This window comes from Neolamprologus brichardi, chromosome 18 (genome assembly GCF_056152115.1).
Source record: "Neolamprologus brichardi isolate AB-2024 chromosome 18, ASM5615211v1, whole genome shotgun sequence".
In the NCBI taxonomy this organism is placed as follows: domain Eukaryota; kingdom Metazoa; phylum Chordata; class Actinopteri; order Cichliformes; family Cichlidae; genus Neolamprologus; species Neolamprologus brichardi.
The window spans coordinates 31,026,101-31,035,362 of NC_142121.1; positions in this window are offsets into that span (position 1 = coordinate 31,026,101).

The window sequence follows — 9,262 nt, forward strand, 5'->3', positions numbered from 1 at the left end:
GATAACAGGAACAGTTTGGAGGAATATGTGGAAAAAAATAAATTGAAAAATCATAGATGTAACCTTAGGGTGTAATCAAAGAATGACACCCACGTTTCCAACAATGGTTACAGATCGTGACCGTGAATTTGAAAAGAATAATTGCACCGCCCCGACCACCGATCGCTATCTCGGTCATACCTTTGTGTAAAAGGAGGGGAAATTGTAAGACATTCGTATTATGATATAAATATAAAGGAAAAAAAGATGTAGGGATATTGGCACTCTTTTGTTCTTTAGGGTTCCAGATTTGTGATAAAAGCTGTCGGCGTGTTTTAAATAAAATTCTTTTACATTCACCAAAATTGGAATAATCCGATAAGCACGTCACCTTGGCTCGGAATGAATTAATGGTTCCTGCAGGAAGGATCCTTGGATGATCCCGCTCTTTATCCAGTGCCACACAGTGAATATTAGCAGTGAAAAAAACAACAGCAGATTGCTCTCTGGGTTAATTATAATCACTTTAATGATTTCAAGGACCATTGTGAGTTGAGAACTGAAATTTGTCCAATAACTGCTTTAGGAGAAAATATCTGCAAAATCAGATTAGCTCTTTTAAAAAGGCTTATCAACATTCTTAACTTATCTCGTGAACTCAGTAAGTAGTATGCCTGATAATAATTAGCACCTTAGATTGCTGACTTTGGTTTTTACAGTGTCACTGGGCCTGAGTTTCATCTTTTAGTCAAATAAGTGCAAGTATCTGCGCATTATGATGTTCACAGACGACACCGTGATCTGTGTTTTTTGAGAGTGAGAGTATGGAACATGTGGAGGAGTGGTGGAGGTATGCACTGAAGAAAGGAGGGATGAAAGTCAGTAGAAACAAGGCAGAATACATGTGTGTGAATGAGAGCGAGACAGGTGGAGAGGTGATCTTGCAAAGAGTGGAGGTAGTGAGATTAGATCAGTTTAAAGAACTGGGGTCAGAAATCCTAAGCCATGGACAGTGCACAAGAGAGGTGAAGATGAGAGTCCAGGCAGGGTGGAGGTGGAGGCTGGTTTACAAGGTGCTAGTGAGACCTGCTGTGGTGCATGGTTTGGAGACTTTGGCATTGACAAAAAGACAGGAGGTTGAACTGGGTGTGGCAGAGCTGAAGATGTTCTGATTTTTGCTACGAGGGACCGGGACAAGATTAGAAATGAGTTTGTGAGAGGGTTTGAGTACAAAGTCAGAGAAGGAAGGCTGAGATGGTTTGGATGTGTGTGGAGGAGGGAGAGAGGATATACTGGAAAGAATGTTGAGTATGGATGAGGCACGGGTACAGGAGGAAGACCACAGAGAAGATCCATGGATGTGGTGAAGGAGCACATGCAGAGGGTGGGTGTGACAGATGTGGCCAAATATGCAAATAATGCGGTCAAGGTATATAAAAGTAATCTGTTTTAGGGCAGTCTGAAGCTCAGACTTGGTTTCCATGTTTGTTTTTTCTACTCATGTCTCAACCTGATGTCAGCTAGGGACACATTTCTTTATATAGTCATGTCAGACACAAGCAACACCACAGCCTCAAAGGATCACAGAAATAAAATGGCTTCTTTCAGACAGGCGATAAACCAAGGTGCTGCAGAGAAGGCGAATATAAAATATATATATTGTATGTATTTGAATTAGAATTGAAGAAAAAACTGTAAATCAAGCAAAGATACTCTAGTGAAATCCAAAACTTCAAATATGGTTCTTTTAAAGCAGGGTTGTCGAAGTCATTTTACATCACGGGCCACATATAGCCTACTTTAATCTCAGTGGGCCGGACCAGTGAAACTCTTCTTTCTGTCAGTGTAAAGAAGTTGAATTATACATTTAATTCTCAAGATCTCTTAATATAGGATAAAGAAGTACGATTTCAACAGTGTGTCTCAGTTTTTTCTACACGATAAAAAAATACTGCTCAGTAGTTCAGTAAATGAAAGAAATCTTTCACCATGACTCTTAAAGTGTAAGATTACAAAGAGAGTATATCCATGTGTACAACTGATAGTGTGGAGTGAATACACAGTGCATTCAAATGGGACTAGATTGCTTTGCCAGGACAATTCTGGCCCCCGGGCCTTTTGTTTGGCACCTAAACCTTAAAGCGTGGATGCTGTATTTCAGATTACCTCCTAAGTGACATGACAAAGTATAAAACAGTTGTAACTATCACAACTTTATGAACTGCCGTCGCTCATTACCCTTCAAAATGCATGAATCTATTACTCACACAGGACTTTGTGGATCATATTTCATTGTCTCACTGGTACCTTAAACAAAACGTTCCCGTTCACGCAGACACTTGGATTTTCGTTTTGGTCTAATCCTCACTTACAGAGCAGCTAGTGTGGCCACGCAGACTAATGTGCGTATACGTGACTGCAACATAATGAATGCTCTAAAAAGAGACTGTCCGAAATATACGCTCGTGGTCACTTTATTAGGAACGGCTTGCTTGTATGGGCTGGATTCCCGTTTCCTTTCAGAGCTGTCGTAATTCTTCGTGGCACAGATTGAACAAGATGCTGGAAGCATTCCTCAGAGACTTTGGTCCATATTGACGTGATTGCATCACACAGTTGCTGCAGATTTGTCAGCTGCACATGCATAATGGCAATCTCACCAAATCCCAAAGATGCTCCGTTGGATTGAGATCTGGTGATTGTGAAGGCCACTTCAGTACAGTGAACTCACTGTCATGTTCAAGAAACCAGTTTGAGGTGATTTGAGCTTCGTGTACATCTTCTGCTGTACCATCATCATAGGATGGACATAGTCAGCAGCAATACTGCGGCAGGCTGTGGCATTTAAATGGTGCTCAGTAAGTCCTAAGGACCCCAAAATGTGCCAAGAAAATGGACCCCACATTAATACATCACCGCCAGCCTGAATCATCGATGAGTTTAGATCCGTGCTTTCATGCTGTTTCACCAAATTCTGACCCTACCATCTGAACGTCTGAGACTCATAGGATCAGGCGTTTTGCCAATCTTGTATTGTCAAATTTTAGCAAGTCTGTATGAATTGCAGTCTCAGTTTCTCATTCTTAGCTGCTCCTCTGCATGCCTTGGGTGCAGTGAGTGGTTATTTGAAATATTGTTGACTTCAGCTTGAAGCAGGTTGGCCGTTCTTCGTTCTCCTCTGACCTGTGGCATCAACAAGGTATTTTCTCCCAGAGAACCGCTGCTCACTAGATATTTTCACTTTTTTCGACCATTCTCTGTAAACTCCAGAGATAGTGCAGAAAAATCCCAGCACATCAGCAGTTTTTAAATTACTCAGACTAGCCTGCCTAGCGCCAACAACCATGCTATGTTGAAATTCTGACGCTCGATTTGAGCTTCAGCGGGCCGTCTCAATCACGTCTACGTTCCTGAATACGCTGTGTTTCTGTAAGGTGATTGGCCGATTAGACATTTACATAAATAAGCAGTTGAACAAGTGTACCTAATAAATTGGTGGGTTATCTATTAGAGGTGGGAATCACCATACATCCCACGATACAATATTATCACAATACTTAACGCACGATACAATATTATTGCAATTTTTTAAAATATTTTGCGATATTCAGATTCTGTACATAAAGGTAAACTTTATCAATATTCATTTTATCTAATATCAAAGTCTCGCACTCAGTCTTTCTCTCATTTCAGTCAGTTTTATTGTTAACAAACTGTATTACAGTCTAGTCCAACTTAACTGAACGCAACCATCTGGTACAATTATAGCTATTCTGAACTATGCAATTTGTGAAAACTATGCAGCCCCTTCAGCAACTGAAGAATTTGAAAGTAAATTAAAACAAAATACAATTTTACATTAAATAAAAAAGTTTTAAACTTAATTAAAATAAAACATGTCTTAAATTAAAATAAGTAAACTGTCATGTTTATTGCTGCCAAAAAAAAGTTAAACACATTTGGACAGTGAAGGAATGTCAGGATTCTTGCTCAGAAAAAGGATCAACGTGCTCTGAAGTCAGAGCACAAAAACTTTTTTTGTAACAAAATATCGATTTCTGCTGTCCCTGTATCGATACATTATTAGCAAACAAAATATCACGATAATACACAGTATCGATTTTTTCCCCCACCCCTATTATCTATAGATATATAACGGGCAGCACGGTGGCACGGTGGTTAGCACTGTTGCCGCACAGGAAGAAGGTCCTGAGTTCAATTCCAACATCAGGCCGGGGTCTTTCTGTGTGGAGTTTGCATGTTCTCCCCGTGTTTGCGTGGGTTCTCTCCGGGTACTCCGGCTTCCCCCCACCGTCCAAAGACATGCAGCTTGTGGGGATAGGTTAATTGGATAATCCAAATTGCCACTAGGTGTGAATGTGAGTGCGAATGGTTGTCTGTCCCTGTGTGTTGGCCCTGCGACAAACTGGTGACCTGTCCATTGTGTACACCGCCTCTCGCCCTATGACAGCTCGGATAGGCTCCAGCGCCCCTCGCGACCCTGAAAAGGATAAGCGGAAGCGAATGGATGGATGGATGGATCTATATTACTGACCACATATGACCTAGGTCAATGGAAACATGCTGAATCCTTTTTGTTTGTGCCATTTTGTTTACAGCTTTAGGCCCATAAACGTGGTTAGTGGGGCGCATGTTTCTATCTGCCCTTTGCCCTGACTTGTCGTGTATGGAGGAAACACTTCTAGCCTCTTGTGGTTTTTTACTATGTTTGTACTGATCCACCCTGTCTGTGTGTGACCTTGGCACTGGACCAGCAGAAGGCAGGCAGCATGCTGTGCCACTGTAGACAGTCCTCTCTGTCTGGCACAAAGATTGCGGGTTGTCAACAGGTATTTTCAGAATAGCTGCTATTATCTGTACCAGCTTTCAGAATATTTTCACAAAGCTTTACGCTCAGGTGACACTCTGGAAAGGCATGACAAAATTAAGAAAATAGATTTTTTTTCTTCTTTTTTTTGCCTAAATTAGACTGAATGCTATGAAAAGGACCAGCTGGCGATATTGAAGGATGCCAGGACTATGATTTTCACACTGTCAGAAAATAACCCCTGTGCCCACATTATGCCATCTGTCAGGTGGCCATATATGATTTCACTTCTAGACACCAGATCGCATCTGAACGCAGTCCTGAGGGGAGATCACCACAGACACCTCCAGTACGAGACGTTATTTCCTATGATTCGACGCTCGGACTTAGTAATTGGATCTTCAAAAGGAAAAACACCCGCTGTAAGAGTGCACGTCTTTAGTGATTGAGTATCTCGCAGCCATTGTTTATTCCTGTTGATGCTTTACCCTGATGGAAAAAACAAATGAGAAGTCTATTTGGCTTGGGTAATGACTCCCGGCTGGCTTCCTCTTGTCCACCCCGAAGGCTCTCCGGGTGTCATATAATAAGTACACCCAAGTCCTTAAATGCATGCCAATTCTGACAAACAACAAAGCTGGCATGAAGATAATTGTGTTTGTGGGCTCTGCGCATCCCTTTCCCTCGCTGGCCCAAGAGGCAGCCGCTGCCTCGCCTCGTTTGAGAGGTGCTGTTTTTCATCCCTTGCAATGACAGCCACACTCTTGTCATTCCCGCCGCATGCTTGCCACGGCCGCCTCGCTCTCCTCGAGATGGTTCTTTTTTCCCCCTCCTTCTTCTTCTTCGCCCCCCAACCCTCCAACCCCTCTTCTTCTTTTTTTTTCTCTAGCAATGTTTTTGGCAATTTCTTTTCTTCTTCTTCTGTTTTTTTTCTTGACTCGATTAATTCAGTGACATGAATGAAAGCAGCCCGGCAAAGTAAACAGTGGAGCTCTTGAGTTCTGTCCAATCTGAGTCAGTACTTGTTCGCTTCCCAGCAGGCACTTAGGAGCTTCTGCCAACACCGCTATTGCCGCTCTTGATGATGATGACGATGAGGGTGATAGTGAGGATGAGGAGGATTATAGCCCCCTACCATTAGTGCAGACTGTGCCTCCAGAGGCCCGAAGCGGTCGGCTGTTTATCCCTTGTCATGACACCTGACTGTATAAATGGGACCTGTCTGTTTGTTTTATCGTCAACAGCACCAGGCCTCGCCTTCCAGGCAAAGAGAGACAGGGTCAGGGAGACTACAGCTAAAGACTTGGCATTAAGAGCAATGGTGGCTGCCACGGTCACTCCACTTACTCCCATGTGGCTTCTGGCTTTTTTTCTCTCTCTCTCTCTTTTTTTTATTATTGCATTACGTCCTTTAATACATGGTGACTATACGTCCCTCAGGGCAAGAGAAGTGAAATGCGGATTCTGCTGTTTCACGGTATCAGTGGGTTTTTCTTTCTTAGCTTCTTGCTATTTCAGTGGTGCTTCAGTTCTTACATTTGTTAAGGTGACGCACCATTACTGCTGCTGTGTTTTCCTATTGACTGACCTTGTAAAGTGGTTGAAATGCTATAATCTGCTCCTATAATCTTTACTTGCTGAGAGTTTGAATTGTGGCTCTTCCACGTATAAATCATTAACAAGTACAGTGTCCAAATCCATCCATCCATTTTTTTTCTACCACTGATCCAATTGAGGATTGCGTCTGATTCACACTCACATTCATACCTACGGGCAAGTTAGAATCCCCGACCAGCCTAACCTCACTAACTGCATGTCTTTGGAGCAGAGTACCTGCAGAGAAGTGATGCAGACATAGGCGAAGCATGCAAACTGAACAGAAAAATGGTAGAGACAACATTGCGGCACCATGCTGCTTATAGTAAGTTGCATGAAATGCAGCTTTGGGTCGCACATTCTTTCATTCTGGATGTTTCTGCTTTACAATTCTGATAGAGCACAAAACTACTCTGTGTGTGTTTTATGGGTTTGAAGTGTCACTCAGGGCTGCAGGCTTTTTGACAGAATAGCCAGCCCCAGCGGAAGACCCATCTCAAGAGGAACAACCTTGCCAGGCTTGAAGCCCCTGCCTTCCCTTCCTATTCTCTTCTCATTCTTCTCCACCTCTTCATCCATCCATCCTCTTCTTTTTCTTCTACATTTTGACTTAATCCTCCCCGCAGTGCCTTCAGCCTGTCGCCACTTCCCCTCCGGCCTGATCCCGCTCTGATCGATGCCACCTTGCTCCCTACTAGAAACCCAGTGGGGAAGTGGAAGCATTAATTACCCACCCCAGAGCTCGTTACCCTGGCTCAGCCCTTTCAGCTTCCTGGCTCTTCACCGACTTTGCAATTGTAATTCAGCTGGGGGCCCAGGACGTGAGGGTAATAACAGAGGGTACCCGTCCAAACGGACGATCGCCCACTGATAAATGATCTGCTGGGCCGGACGTGATGGAACTGATGCGAAGGGCCCCGGGAGTGACTCTGAAAGTGATTGACACACAGCTCTGGCACGGGGATTTTTGTGTGAGAGAAATAATTTATGGCTTTCTCTTCCGGAGCTGAGACGAATGCCAGAAATGAGTAATGACCTCTTGGAAGTTCAGCTTCTCTGATCGCAAACAATAGCCCAGGTTGTCAGTGTGGTGGAAATGACAGAATTGATGGCGTTATGAGAATGAGAAGCTAATGGACTAAATCATGGAAATGGCAGTTTAATTAAATATCAGGGCCCAACTATGAACAACATATTACCATTAGAGACGTCCTCGCCGATAAATATTGCCCCTAGATGTGGTAAAATGAAAATGAAGGTAAATTGCCCTTTCTTTGGCTAACTGCTTCTGTTTTCTTAATCCTCTCTTCTTGTTACCCTTTTGTGTGACGGCTTGAGTACCTAACTGTTGAAGCACCCAGCAGTTGGCCTCCTCTGTGCTACTCAGCGTCTGATGTTTTCATGTAAGCGCCGTGGCAACACACACACACACACACACACACACACACACACACACACACACACACACACACACACACACACACACAATAATGTTTATTTGCTTAGCTACCGTCTCTCCTCAAGCATCCCCAGCTCTTTGCCATAGCCCTAAATCCATTTACAGCCTATGCCTCTATCAGCAACTTTTCCCCTTATCCTCCCATGCTATATTCTGTCTTCCTCCCTCTCCCTTTTCTCCCTTTTTTCCACCCCACTGCTTTCACCATTAACCCTCTCCTCCTTCTTTCTACTTTCCCCACATGCCCTCCTTCTCTCTCCTTCTCCCTCTCCTCCCCTTGCCCTTCTTTTTCCCCTTTCTTTCTTTCTTTCTTTCTTTCTTTCTTTTTTCTCTGTTAAAGACCGATCTAGTCTCATTACACTGATGGCCCTGATGATTCACTTGAATGGTGCACTCTCTCCCCGGTGCCTCTTCAATGGTTCCTCTGCAGCCTCCGCATGCAGCGGCACTCAGCAGTCACAGCAGTCTCTCTTGCTCTTTCTCCCCGGCCACAATGACAGCGTGGCACCTGCTACTCAGCCGCATGACCTCTTGATATTATCATATAGGTCACAGAGACATTTGCACACTGAAGTATTTCTTATTTAACAAGTACTCTCCCACATGTAAATGTTGTGGATGGAAGAAGAAGATCGAGCAAACACCCGGAGATGATGGGAGATGATGACAGGGAGGGGGTGGGAATCAGATGTGTGAAAGAGTGTGTGCAGCTAGACAAAGTGTATATTTAGCCTGCTTGTGTCTTTTACACCGAACCAGAGTTCAGGTGTGACACTTCCCTTTGATCTTGGGACTATGACTGTGAGCGCCGCACGCAGACTTAACCACAACCACCTTCCATTATTCATCTCTAATGGAGCATTTTTCACACATTGGGAATTACCTGCAGTGCAGAATCTGGTTTGCCTCCAGTCGCGCTCTCACTGGCACCACTGCATTTTGCTGAGAGGAAAATGGTGCAAGCTAAGGCTTTGTCCCATTTCTTCCTTGCGCCTTCGCTCTTGAGGTTTCCCTACCTGGCTGCACAATCATGTGAATGTAATGTTACATGAATGGTCGTAGTTGTAGCTTGACCGTAAACTTGTCAAGATTGTTTAGCATAGTTTCACAGCTCAGATCACAATATTCTCATGTCGAGCTGCACTATTTTGCCAAACGTATTCCTATGAACTATATGAACTTGAGTGACATCCCATTCTTAATCCATATGATTTAATATAATGTCGGAAAGGAGCATGTTTATGGGAATTTTTGACCATTCTAGAAGTGCATTTGTGAGGTCAGACACGCTAACATTGGACGAGAAGGCCTGGCTCCACTCGATTTCTGGTCAGGACTCTGTGCAGGCCAGTCAAGTTCTTCCACACCAAACTCACTCATGCATGACTTTATGGACCTTC